The following is a 13,182-nucleotide window of genomic DNA, read 5'->3' as shown; positions in this document are numbered from 1 at the left end:
TTTGCATTCAGTGGTAAGAGCAAGCGGGGTCTGCTCCATCCACCAGGGTCTCCAGGTATGAGCTGGAAGCCCGTAGACACAGAGAAGAGGACCTTGCCGGCCCCAGCCCCCATTTCATTGTGCCAAGCAAGGAGAGTTTTCCATGCCTTTGCTGTACTCAGTACCAGACTACTAAATTGCAGCTAGCAGGGCAAGCATGAACCATGGAGACCTGCTGCAGGCCTGAGACTTGTCTGTGAGTCTATTCATACCTAAGTATCCTCAAGTCCCTGGATGAAGCAGACTATGCAGCCACTGGCAGACATAATCAGCATGGTGACAAAACCTCTCAATGTTCCCAGCTATGTCTCAGAGCTCTTAGACCACCAAAATCTTCTGTCCTGAATGCTTTTTGTCCCAGTTGGAATTGAGATGGGGCAACCAAGCTCTGCAAGGGCTGCCCAATGGAAGACTGTCTCCCCCCCCAGTTATGAGTGACTTTTCACATCCAGCATCACCTGAGCAACATCACAGACTTCCATCTGCCCTATCCCCAGCCAGCCTTTGCCTCCCATCCTAGCTCTTTGCCAACTCTGAGCTGTCCACTCTTCTGATATCCTCAGCTCCTCAAGATTTATCAACCTGCTAGCTCCTTAATGGCCAAGACAAGGGAAAACAGAGTAACTTTAGAGAAAGAACAACCCCGAACCTACTCCTAGTTAGGTGCCATTGTGGCTGAGCTGGCTGGGGGATTATTTTGTGCAGGAAGAGCCTTCAGCGATTTATCACAGCAGGTGACAGACTGGGCAGCAGCAACAGACATGTGAGTCTCGATCTACCCCTGCCTGGTGGGCAAGGCCACAAGGTCTGGTCATTCGTAAAGATTCTGCCAGCATGAAGGCAGCCACCCTCCTCGCAGGCCAGCCTGCACAGCACCGTGCTCCTGAGAGGCTTGGATGGGCTGCAGCTTCCAGACACACAGGGAAAATGAGTTTCACACAGTTTCCTTCCCTCCTCCTCCTCTTTTATAGCTTTCAGGAGGGGAAAGCTCTTGATCAGGGGGCAAAACAGGCCCCCGGTCTCTCCCTGCCTCTGCCAGGAATCCAGGCTGTGCAAGAGCAGCTGCAGCACCAGGAGATTCCAGCCGCGACGCCTGACATGTCCCAGCAAGTGCTGCTGAGCGAGGAGAACAAACCACCACCGACCCTGCCATTCAGCTCCTCAGCCACTTTAAAAATAGCTCCCCCTTCACAAGTGCCCCTGGGCAGGGCAGTTCTCCCAGAGACATCTCTGCCCATGAGTGTCCCCAAGTTGGCAGGAGGATGGTAAAAAAGAAGAAAGGGACAAAATCTTCAGAGTCAACCAATGCAAATTACAGGTGGTGGGAAGGAAACGTGGGGCCTTAAAATATACTTTTGCAAATGAGAGATGCTACAAGCATATTTGTGAGGGGTATTACCCCCTACACTCGCACTTTGAGTTCTGGTCTGGGTCCAGCTGCAGACTACAGCCTGACTGTGCATATCTGAGGAAGCTTCCTACAATCTCTTACTGTCATAACAGTCAAACTCTGAAACATACACTCAGGGAGATCTGCCACAGGCTCCGGTTGGGCTAAGGAAAGGCTCTGGGTTTAGCATCACATTAAAAAAGCCTTTCATGTCCGAACAGCAGTGTGAGGTTGCCCAAAGAGCGTCACTGCTTGCAAGAAGGAACAGACCCCACCAGGATGGCTTCAAACCCACAAGGCACGTATTCCCTTCTCACACAGCCTTCTCACAGAGACTACTGTTCTCCTGAGGATTTTTCCAGTTGTCCCAGTCTCCAACACAACGGTTCAAAATAAAAAAAAAAAAGGAGTAAAATGTGCATGAACAGAAAAACAAGTGATTCTTAGGGCTCAGAGAAGGACTTTGCAAGAGTGAAAAGGAAGGTCAGACAGGCTGCATAAAGAAACCATAGCACTGACTCCTTTTTCTTTCAGGTTTCAGCAGGCAGCAGATCAATTCTCAGTCCAGGGCTTATGGCTGATATTAATAAAGGATTCAGTGGACCATATCTGAAACTGAAAAATGCATGTATAAACTACGGCCTACCAAAAGCCATACCTGAGCCACAAATGAATATATGGGAACCCTGTGCCTGAGATTGCTGCCACACCTGATCAGTTTGGCAATGTTAAACTTCACGTAACCCTTTTCTAGTTAGTAATGCATGTCCACCAAGGTTGTGCATCACAGCACTCTCAAGCTCTTCTGCTTCCCCAGTAATTTAGAGTGAGCCAGTGGACACAAAAGACAGAGGCTGGACAGAGGAGGATTCAGGACAGTGTACCTGTCTCCTAGCAGAAACTACCTTCTCCAGTGCAAGCTCCTACCATCCAGCTGTTCCTGCCCTGAGCTGCTCACAAGTAGACTTTCTGGGGCTGAAACATCGGGACTTGGGCTCTGCCTTTCATCAGGCTGTTGAGATCACTTTCAGTACCCCTTGCTTCTGTGAAGTTCCCTTCTTGCCCTGTCACTCCTCCTGAGACCTCGCTATCACCAGCCTACTCCAGGACACTTTCTGGAGATGCGGCAGTGCTCACAGCTGAGAGGCACTGATGTATTTCATCTAAAAATATCTAATTAGATGTTCCAACCACTTCATTATGGCACCATCATGATAGCACTACAGGGCCTGGCAGCAACTGGGTGGGTTTGCTTCCACTCTTTTGCAGAGAGCAAAGGCAGCACCACTACCCTTGCTGACAGCAAGACAGTCTGTCATTAGTCCAGCCTGCTGGCATCACAAATACAATCATCTAGCTAAACTGATCATCACTCTGTCATTAGGAAACTTGCTATTTATTTTATAAGAGCATGGCAGGCCCTTGAAATAATTCAATTGCTTCGATTGACTTTACAGCACACACTCCATTGGCCTGCGGGGCCACTTTCCATGGCTGCTGCTCTTTGAGGGGCAAACTGCCAAGAAAGACAGTTTGCAGGGAAGCCTGAACATAGCTTGGTGAGAGGAGAAAGTCCTTCCACCAGCCTGAGGACAGAGAGAAGCTGCCTAGGCTCTGTATTTTCAGGGTTTGCACCACAGTAAATACAACAGACAATTGCCCCTTTCCTAGGCTGCCCTAGGAGAACAGAGAGGATAACTTGCAGAAGGTTGTTTGTAGCAGTGAAGTCAGGGTTCAGTGTTAACAGAGGGGAACAGGATATGCATGGAGAGCCTAGAGCTCCCCTCAGCACCCCAGTTTTGCAAAATTCAGTGTTGCAGCCCTCCAAGGGGAAGCATGAACACTAGGCAGTGTTTGTGATTAATTCTAGAGACGCATACAAGGGAAGTAGTTTTTCATCTCTTGCAATGCTCTGTATAAGTCTCTCATGCACCTGCATCTTTCCTCTTCATTCCATCTCCACAAATGCTTTGAACTCCTAGTCTACTTCAGCCTTCTTTAATGCTCTCTCACCCTTTTACAAGCCTTCTCCATATTAATCTGCATAGGAAAGACAACCTCTGCTTGGAGGCCAGCCTCCTCCCTGTCATGCCGCTGCATGTGAAGAGGCTGCCCACCTTCCCAGCAGCTGCTGAAAGAGCAGGGGGTGAGGAACATGAGGTGATGAGTGTGAGAGCTCACTCAGTGACATAGCCCATCTCACCAAGTCTGCAGGGGCTAGGCAGTGACACCATTGCATTGAGCAGCACCTCACCCTGCTTGGTCCCCCTCATTGCATCCATGCCTTGCCCCTTGTTTGTTGCTCGCATGTGGTAACCTCAAGCATTGCAGAAGCTCCTGAAACAGGGAGCGTGGGTGGGTATTGTGGCACAGCTAAATGAAGTAGGAACCAATGATGAACAGGAGACATTAGTGCTAAGGCAGGAGAGGCTCATCAGAAGGCTCACGTGTACCAGACCTGGCACCATCCCCCCCCCCCAAAAAAAAAAAAAAAAAGCCTCCTCAAGGGGGAAGAGACTAACACTGCTCAACACAGTTGGGTTGAACCCTTTGGGTTCACTGCACTTCTAAATACCAGAGCAATAACATGTCCTTAGCAAGTCCTACCCCACTGGGTGGGGAGACAAGACAGTGAATCACCATGGCCAACGAGCTGGAAGGGGTAGTGCTAGAGCTCCTAGAGACATGCAGTACCATGTGATTCCTCTTTAATTACACAGGGACTTAATAGACTTTGCTGATAAACACCTTGTAACCACACGTGCCTAGAGATTACTGGGTAATTATACTTAGTGGATCACCATGTAACAGGGAGTATGATTTAGAAGACAAAAATAACCAAGCAAACATGCTGCACATCAGTATCTGTCATGAAGCCTTCCTGCTCAAATACTCAACCAACCAGCTTTTCCTTATGTCTCCTTTCTTAGCTTTCTGAGATTAGTGGAGCAGGATGGTCTGAAGGAGCTTTATCTACTACACCAAACCCTCTGCAAGACCTTCCCCTGCTCTAACAGAGCATCAGCTGCTTGAAGGAACAGGACAGGGGATAGGTCATGCTTGTTTTTTTTCTTCTGATTAACTTGGCAGAAAGGTAGCTTCTAATTTTCTTCAGGGCACTTGCTGGAGACAAAAAGGAGGGTGGAAGATCTTTAACTTCTGAGCTAATTTCTATCTTCCATTGCAGCCCTGGTCCAGAGCCCACCAAACCATATTTGACCCACGAGTTTGCCAGGGCTTAGCCTCCTGTGGGAGTTTTGCTGTGTCTTCACTTACACAGGAGAGGCCCATAATGGCAAAGGGCATCTTGCTCCCTTTGAGACCAGTGCCAAGATTTCCAGCAGCTTCTACCCCACCCTGACAGAGGTGGGGTGCAAATGACAGCTCCCGTAGTCCCACTGGCATGGCCCATGATCTGCTGTCTTCACAGGCTGTACTCATTCACTGCACAGACCTGCGGCACCCAAACACGGTCACTACCTTCAAAGTGGCCAAAGGGATTAGTCACATTCGTTTCAGTGGTCTTAAATTCCCAGGGCAGTTGACAGCTTCAGTCCTTAGCTTTCTAGTGAATGCAAACCTAGTTTGCCACATCAGGCCCCCTGCACAGGGCCAGTTTCTCAGGGAGATGTTGAAGCCCAGAAACTGGGGGATTTTAAAAGGCAATTTTAAGGCACCTCCTCTTTGTCAGTGGTTTGTACACAGGATCCAGCCTCAATGGAAGTGTAGCACGGCACTGATAGACCTATTTATAACCTTATGAATCCATTTGCAACCAATTAGCAGTGCTAACTGGAGTGGGAGGTATAAATAGTGTAGCTAATGTAAATATCAACACTGCACCCTCCAAATGTGCTGCACGCCTGGTGCGCTGGGGAGGAGGGGCTGCTTTCCCAGCCACACCGTCCTTGCACCCTCAGGCCTGCTTGATCTGCTCTGCAGCCTCAGGACACGAGTTCACACTCAGGATCAAGGGCCTTTTCCACTCCCTCAGAAGCAGCATTTCCATATGGCTTTGCCTTCCTGGCATCACAGAAGAGGATGACGCAGAGCATCCAACTCTGGGACACGTCTGGAAGTGGAAAGCAGCCTTTCTCCTGCAGCAAGGGTATCGGGACTGCCTGCACGCTGTGCCAGAAGCGGAGTTGGAGACACACCTGTGCTGCCTGGCCTGAGGATGGCAAATCCTGCAGAGAGCTCCCCAGAGGCCTCACCAGAAGCTATGCAAAGCAGCATGGCTTGAGGCCAGCACAGTGGCCCACAGCCCCAAGTCTCCTGCCTTACATCAGCTTCAGACAGGATAGAGGCGTTATCAAAATCCAGCGATAAAAATAGAAAGAAGGGGTGGGAATTCACAGATCTGATGTGCATCTGGGGACAAAAGGCCACTGTATCATTGAGTCCCAAAACACCAGTACTGCAACCACAGAGGTGCACGGGGCTATGACCTAGAGGCTCACTCCTCACAGTATGGATTCATCATCCTCACAACCCCATAGCTAGAGTCTCAAGTACCAGACTAGATCAGATTTGGGAGGCTGGAATATAGCTGAGTACGCAGGCTGGGCCCTGTTGCTCCTGAGCCCTCAATCATAAGCAGCACAAGTGCCTGGAAATAAATGCAGAGAACAACAGACGCTGGTCAGGCCTGGGAGGCAACGCCATGCCCAACAGCTTTAAAAGCAGCTCGCCTCTCTGACCAACAAGTGGCCCCATGCACCTCTCTGCAGCTAGCTGCCAGCAAAGGGCTGCGAATCGGAGCCATCGCAGTCCGCAGCCAGACAGCATCAGCAGGGCAAAATCAAAACGGCACAGAGGACACCAGCACGAGGCTCCTGCGCTGCCCTTCCACTCGCTGGCATGCACGGCCCCAGGGGATGCAGGCTGGGCAGGGCAGCGCAGGGCTGGGCAGCAAGAGAAACAGCTTTTGGCAGCTCTCTCCAGCTGCAGAAAACGCTTACAAAAGGGGTGACCTCGTTCCCTGTGCCTTGCTCACACTACCAGCTAGGAGAGGAGGAGAGGAACATGCTATTGCTAAGAACGGATGTAAGCCAATGCTTGGGTGTGGAACCCCCCCCCCAGCTAGCTGGAAGGCTGGGAGAAATCTGGGAGTCTCACAGGGCAGAGCCCAGTATTCCCCTGTATTTGCACTACTCTTATTCAACAAGGTGGTTCCCTAAGGCTGCCCACTGTAAATAATCAACCTACAGCACTAGAGGAGAAGAAGAAGAAGAAAAAAAAGAAGAAGAAACACAGAGAACCAAAAAAACCCACAGCAACAGTTACAAACTTCCCAAAGCCTAACTAAAACACATGGCTATGTAGAGAAAGGTAATGGTAATATTTATGCAAAAATTGCAAAGCCCTACCAGGCAAAAGCCATGGCACCAGCCTGCTGCTGGGAAAACAGAGTAGCCAAAGCACAGCAAAGCGATACGCCTAAGGTCGCAGAGCAAGTCAGTGGCAGAAGCAGGAGTACGTCCCAGGAGACTCCTGGCTCCCTGCTCTTGCCACTGCCTGGTGGCCTCCTGCTCATGAATCATGTCAGAGCAACAGGCAGGCAGCACACCTGGCTTTGGCTGACACCTCTGCCCACATAGAGGACAACCCAAGAAAGGAATCCTGTGGTGCAATCAAATAATTATGATATGCCAGCTCAATTAACAGTCTTTTTATTATCAACATCCAAGCTGGCTGTTAAGAGCAGGAAAGGAATTCCCAGAAGGAACTATACATTTGTCAAAATTTGCTTAGAAACCCTTTCACATCCCTTTGTGTCCCACCCAACCACACCGGTTGCTGAAGCCAGCGAGCACCATGTGCCATCCCACCCTACCACATCATCTCTACATCAGACCAGGAGTTCATCACCCAAAGAGACAGAGAGGGAGGAACCTTTTGTTATCATGCATCCAGCAGGGTAGGAAGGAAATGGTCCCTATTGTTTCCTATCCAAGCACTGCTGGCCTGGAGGCTCTCTCCAGAAAGGACACCAGCCTGTGGCCAGGTGTAGCTTGTGTGGAAGGCACCTGGAAAGTTTTCTCACCTCTGACGCAGTCCAACAGATCTGGAATCACCTGTTCTGTTGCCTGTAGCATGCCAAGGAATTTTTGATGCTGTTCTGCTTGGGATCCACCCCAAATCCTCAGACTGAGAAACCTCAACATGCAGATGGGATGGAGAAATCATTGCTCTGCCACTTTCTGCCTGGGGAAGCTCTCCTCACATCACATAACCTGTAGGACCCAAAGAATTGAGGGCACCTACCCTAGAAGAAAGACACTCAGGTGGCCATCAGCAATGACTGTTTTGGCCAGCGGCTCATTGGGGTGTGTTTTTTAGAGGAAGGGACCAAAGTTCTGCTAGCAAGATGAATACAACTGTCACAGATAATAACAGGGAGGAAAAAGAAATTGATTGTGACTTGATCAGGCCTGATCAATCTCCAGTTTTCAGCAAGGACAATGAAAAAAGTAACCAGACTGTTAATAGGTGCCAATTATGCTCTTATGCAGTGCATTTCTAAGCTCTGCTTCTCCAGCAGATAATACAGAGTGCATGAGTCTCTGTCTCACACACACACACAATAGAAACACCCACATCACCAGCTGCAGGAAACGATACAGGTTTTTCTATATTACACCTGTGCTTTGCTCAGGTCCTTGGTTTCTGGGTCTCTCTTTGCTCTAATCCTGCTCCTCCTTCCCATTGACTGTTCCCCCAATGTCTACTTATACATAGGCAGTGGCATCAGCAAGTGAGCCTACTGCCTGTCAGAGTGCTCTTGGCTCCCCCTCATCATGTTGCATATCAACATTTTAGTCCATGATCTGCCCTCCAAACCCCAGAAATGCAACCTAAGTAGTACTCAGTGGAGACAAGCACCATGGCTCAGACCATAAGAACAAGAAGAGCCAGCAAAGCCATACACTATCAGAAAGTAAGAAGCAAGGAACAAAAAAATACCCATCCCATTAGGCTTGCCAAGCCTGGTGTGACATTTTCTTTCTGATTCCTCCCAGCCAGATCTGTGCAAAATCAGCCCTGTTCCCATAGCAAAGGCAAGAGAAAACTGTACTTACTGCTAGTGCTCATCTTGCTGGTCCTCTTCTGTCCTTCTCATTCAACAAAGGGGGTAAAGATGCTCTTTAAATCCTCTTTTTCTTTCTGCTCTCCCCCTCTCCAGTAAGTGGGAGGGGGCTTCCTCTCTCCTTCCTAGGAGAAATATTTCTCCGTGATTCCCTGGCTAATTCATCCCAAGGTAGCTTCCCAGTCCAGCACTGTTGCCTCCCCAGGCTGCCTTTGCTCTTACTCTGGAGCTGCCGGATGGCAAGGTCACGGGCGGGTAGGGCTGGGGAGGGAGCAAGGTGAGGAGGAGGAGAGGAAGGCGGCCTGGGAGCAAGCTGGGGAGGGGGCGTCTGTGCCCCGGTAAGGGCTGCTCGGGCGGCGGGGGCTGCGCACCCGGGCGAGGAGCTGTCATGCAATGCGGAGCAGCGCCCGCCGGCGCGCTCCTTATAGCCGGGGGTGGGAGCCGGGGCGGGGAGGGGGCGCGCACGCAGCTCCCGCTCCCCGCCCTCCCCACCCGCGCCGCGCCGCTCCGCTCCACTCCGCGCCGGCCGGCGGTGCCGCGGCGGCGGGCGGAACGCGGGCGCGGGGCAGCGCGGGGCTGGCGCGGGGCAGCGCGCGGGGCGGCGGCGGCGGCGGCGGCTCGGCGCCGGGGCGGGCTGGCGGCGGCGCCCCGCGGCCACGGCAGCGCCGCCACCTGCTGGGCAGCGCGGCCCGGCCCGCGGCCCTGCCCGGCCTGCGCGCAGCTCTCTGCCCTGCCTGCAGCCCGGCCATCAGCCCTGCCCGCAGCTCGACCCGCTGCCCTGCCCGCTGCCCTGCCCGCTGCCCTGCCTGCAGCCCGGCCATCAGCCCTGCCCGCAGCTCGACCCGCTGCCCTGCCCGCTGCCCTGCCTGCAGCCCGGCCATCAGTCCTGCCTGCTGCCGTGCCTTTAGTTGTCTGCTGCTCTGCCCACTGCCCAGCCTGCAGCTCAGCTCCCTTGCTCTGTCTTCAGCCCTGCCTGCATCTTTACTTTCATCTCCTGGGGCCCCCAGCCCCTCCCTGCCATGAGGATTCCCCGTGTGCACAGAGTGTGTGGCACCTGCTCACCCCAATCCTGCCAGGGAGCTCCTTTTGTCCAGCACCTGGGCCTGTCCCTTCTCCCAGGGCAAATGTGATTTATGTTGAAGAAATGTTTGTCCTCTTGCACCAAGGTTCCCCTCAGGTAGCTCCCTAGGTTGTCCACCCCCTAGGTCTCATGGCTGGCCCATGCAAGGCACCATGGGTATGTGTCCTGCACAGGGAGCAGAGAAGGGGCTAGCGGTGTCTGTACTGTACCTGGCTGAAGGATGGAAAGGAGGTTTTTCCCTCGCAAACAGCAAGGAGCCTTCTTTGCCGGCATCACAGGATTCCTGGAAGGACTTCAAAGCCACTAGCTCTTTGTTTTGTTTGTAAGACGCTATCTATCAGAATAAAGCATTACCCAGCAGAGCTGCTCCCAGGGTGCAGCCGGCTGCGAAGTGTGAGCAGAGATGGGGGCTGTGCCAGCCCTGCCTGAGGAGCCACCGAGAAGCTTTGCTGCAATTCAAAGAGCTGAGCTCTGATCTTGCCTCTAATGAAAGAGGTTTCTTTATGCAGCGTGACAAGCACTGCATCTCTCCTGCTCCTCGGGCTGGAGTGCCTCCCAGAGAGGGGCTTTTGCTTTTCCTTTCTTTCGCTGTTTTGTAGAAGCAGCTGTTTGTGGTGATATGACAAGGCAGGTAGCAGGTCATGTGAATTATGTCTGTGCTGTCGGTGATGCAGGCAGCTCACTGGCAAAACCTGCTGCCAGTCCCCTTCAGCTCTGTGCCCTCAAGAGAGGGCTGCTTGCTTGGGTGGGAATGGCAGAACCAGCACTAGGAGGGAGAGGAGCTCAGGAGGCTGAGATGGCCCTGGGAGGATGAGGGACAAACCAGGAAAGGAGAAGCCATGCTGCTGATACAGCATGGTGGAATTGCTTGGCCCATCCCATGGCACTGCTTTGGTGTCCATCTGTAAAGTTTCCCTATGTTTGACAAGCACCCGGAACACTGCTTCCTCATGGGAAAGCACGTGACACCGTTGCAGCGAGGCTCCACATCTGTGGTATCAATAACGTCCATTTATGGAGTCAATAAAGCAGACACAATGTGAGCTGGTCCCCACGGTTCAGCGAGCTAATTAAGCTTCTTCCGCTGACCTGATTTCCAAATCTTGTTAACTTGCTGCCTTCAGAAGAACTTGAAATTTCCAACAGAGACAAACTGGGATTTTAGGGAGGGCTACAGGGGAGGGCAGAGGAGCTTTGGCAGAGCTCAAGGTGGACCACCTTGGTGGGCCTTCTTCCCATTTCACCTCCTCCTGGCTAGCAGTCCAGGCGTCATTGGGCTATGCTATAAGGAAGGTGCTGCAGCTGCGGGCCAGAAGAGACAGCACATCCAGAGCCCAGCACCCCAGAGCACTGCCAGTTCTGGAGGTGTATGCCGTGGAGAGGTGCTGTGTGTGAATATAATGCACCACGCATGAGACTACAGAGTTGTAGATTGAGGTCCTGAAGCTATTTTCCTTGAGACTGAAGAGTTTCCAGTGGAAGGGACTTGGCAGGACCCTACAAGCAAGAGCTGCAGCAAGCCAACAACAGAATTCATTGACAATAATGTATTTGGTAGGAGGGCCTCAGCACAATACTGAGCACAATCTGATCACACAGGTTATAGAGAAAGAAAATGTTGTATATGTACAAAGTATTAATTTTTCATCTTCATTTTACCTAGAGGAAAGATAGTGCGCTGGGGCCTGGACTGGTCCCACTTGTGACTGATACCCAAAGGAAGGTGTAAACAGGCTGAGTAGAAGCAAGAGGAAGAGGTGCTGTCTGATGAGGCTGGACCACAAGCATTTCTTCTCCAGTCCCTGTAAATGCTTTGGGACTTCTAGGTTTTGGCACTTATGAGCTGATAGCAGGGAGCTCATAGCAGGGGCTGTGGCAAAGGCCTGTGACACAGTGGTCTGAGCCCCTGGTGGTCAACATTGTGCCAGGATTTTGGGGAAATCCCATTTCTTTGATTAAGGAACTTGGCTGTAAGAGCTGTCTCAAAGGGTGTTAGGGATGCATGAGACGCACTCAAAAATGAGAAAATGCCGAGATGTGAATGCAGCTCCTTTCATCCCTCTGTGACTGGGCATTACAGCAGTCTTTCACAGTAATTATTACATTTGTATTTTTCCCGTAAGATGCCTCCCTCATTCAGTACATAGCATGTACAGAAAAACACAGATTGTGCAGTGGGAGCTGTTGCCTGCATCATTCAGTGAAGAGAGACATAGTGGTGATGGAGATAGGAGAATGGAGAAAAAGCAGCGCTAATTCCATTTAATTTTACTGACTGCTGCCCTGGACTCCAGGTTTCTTATCCCTGCCTCTGCCCTCTTGTCCTTGTGAGAAACCAAGGGAATCACCTGAACCAAACTTTTCACGTGTGGCTGATACCTCTCTGATTGTTGTTTCCTGGATGCCTGACTTCAACACTGGCTGCCTGATTATTGGGAGAACCGCACGTGAAATCAGTGGGAGCTGAGGTCAAAATCATGCTATAGCAACACTGGAAACTTAGAAAAATCCAGCACACGGCATCTCAGGCCGATGGTCCAGGAGGCCAACACCTGAGTATTTCCATTTTGGCTGTGTTTGTCCGCTCTCCCGAGGAAGGGGGTCCTGTCACCACGTGTCGCAGACTGGCAGGCCCCATCCCATTCCTGCAGTGTGGGGTGCCATAGCAAAGCCTTCAGGGAAGGAAATCATTCCTAATTCCATGTGCGACTCGGGAACTGGGGAGGAAGTAATGGAGAAGCTATAAGGCAAAAGTCAAATCGCAATTCCCAAGGCTAGGGGAGGAGGGACCAGAGAGTTAAAAGATCTATGCTCAAAGTGTATGGGGATGGTTCATTAGCAGCCTTAACTCTGGCATTTCCAGTGCTTTATTTGACACCATAACATCTCTGCACACCTAGACACAGACATGCATATATTTATGTTTGCAAACGTATACACATACAGACATGTGGAGTAGCTTTCAGAGGTCAGTCTGTAGAAGTCATAGGCTTTGAACCCTTTCCTTTTGCCTTCTGATCCATGGTGATCTTGGTGAACAACCTTCTCTGCTAGGTCCTATGAATCATAGTTATGAGAGGAGTGGAAATGCCTTGGCCAGAGATCCCAGCTGTAGCCCTTGCTTGAGGGTGTCATAGCACAAATGTGTCTGTTCGTTCCAGAGGCACCGGCTGCCTGAATGTGTCTATCCTGGCCTGAGCTCCTGGCAGACCTGGTTACATAGGCACTGGCAGCACTAGGTTCTCCTTCCTGAAGAAGATTTAAGCCCAAACAGTGGTGATGTGATGCCTGCAGGGATGCTGGCACAGCACAGCCTGATGCCTTGCACGAAGCACTGGGCAAAATTGCGGAGAAGCAGGACTATGACTCACAGAAGCTGGTGACATTTAACAAATAAAGCCTGCGAGTCCAGGGCTGTAAAGTTTCTAGTTGGCAGCAGACAGGGCTAAAGGGTCTGGAGCCCCCCTTACTCTGCAGTGCACAGACTGTATGATGGGATGGAGCAAATTCTGCAGCACTGGGTGGTTCCCTCTCCCAATTTTGTCTTGTCTCCTGCCTCCTCCATGAGATGGGATCTGCCAC

The 13,182-nt window shown here is 51.4% G+C and overlaps 1 protein-coding gene across 2 annotated transcripts in view; it reads right to left on the bottom strand.

Moving 5' to 3' along the window:
- ABLIM3 (actin binding LIM protein family member 3) overlaps positions 1-9,026 on the bottom strand; it is a 63,812-nt gene extending 54,786 nt beyond the window's left edge. For both annotated transcript variants that reach the window (XR_009959914.1, XR_009959915.1), the window contains exon 1: positions 8,512-9,026. The gene's annotated coding sequence lies outside the window, so the exon portion shown is untranslated. The remainder of the gene's footprint in view (positions 1-8,511) is intronic.
- Positions 9,027-13,182: the final 4,156 nt, after the last annotated feature.

The sequence above is a fragment of the Rhea pennata genome, chromosome 14, assembly GCF_028389875.1.
Source record: "Rhea pennata isolate bPtePen1 chromosome 14, bPtePen1.pri, whole genome shotgun sequence".
Classification (NCBI taxonomy): Eukaryota; Metazoa; Chordata; class Aves; order Rheiformes; family Rheidae; genus Rhea; species Rhea pennata.
The sequence above is the reverse complement of the archived record's forward strand: the minus strand, read 5'-3'. Positions and strand labels throughout refer to the sequence as shown.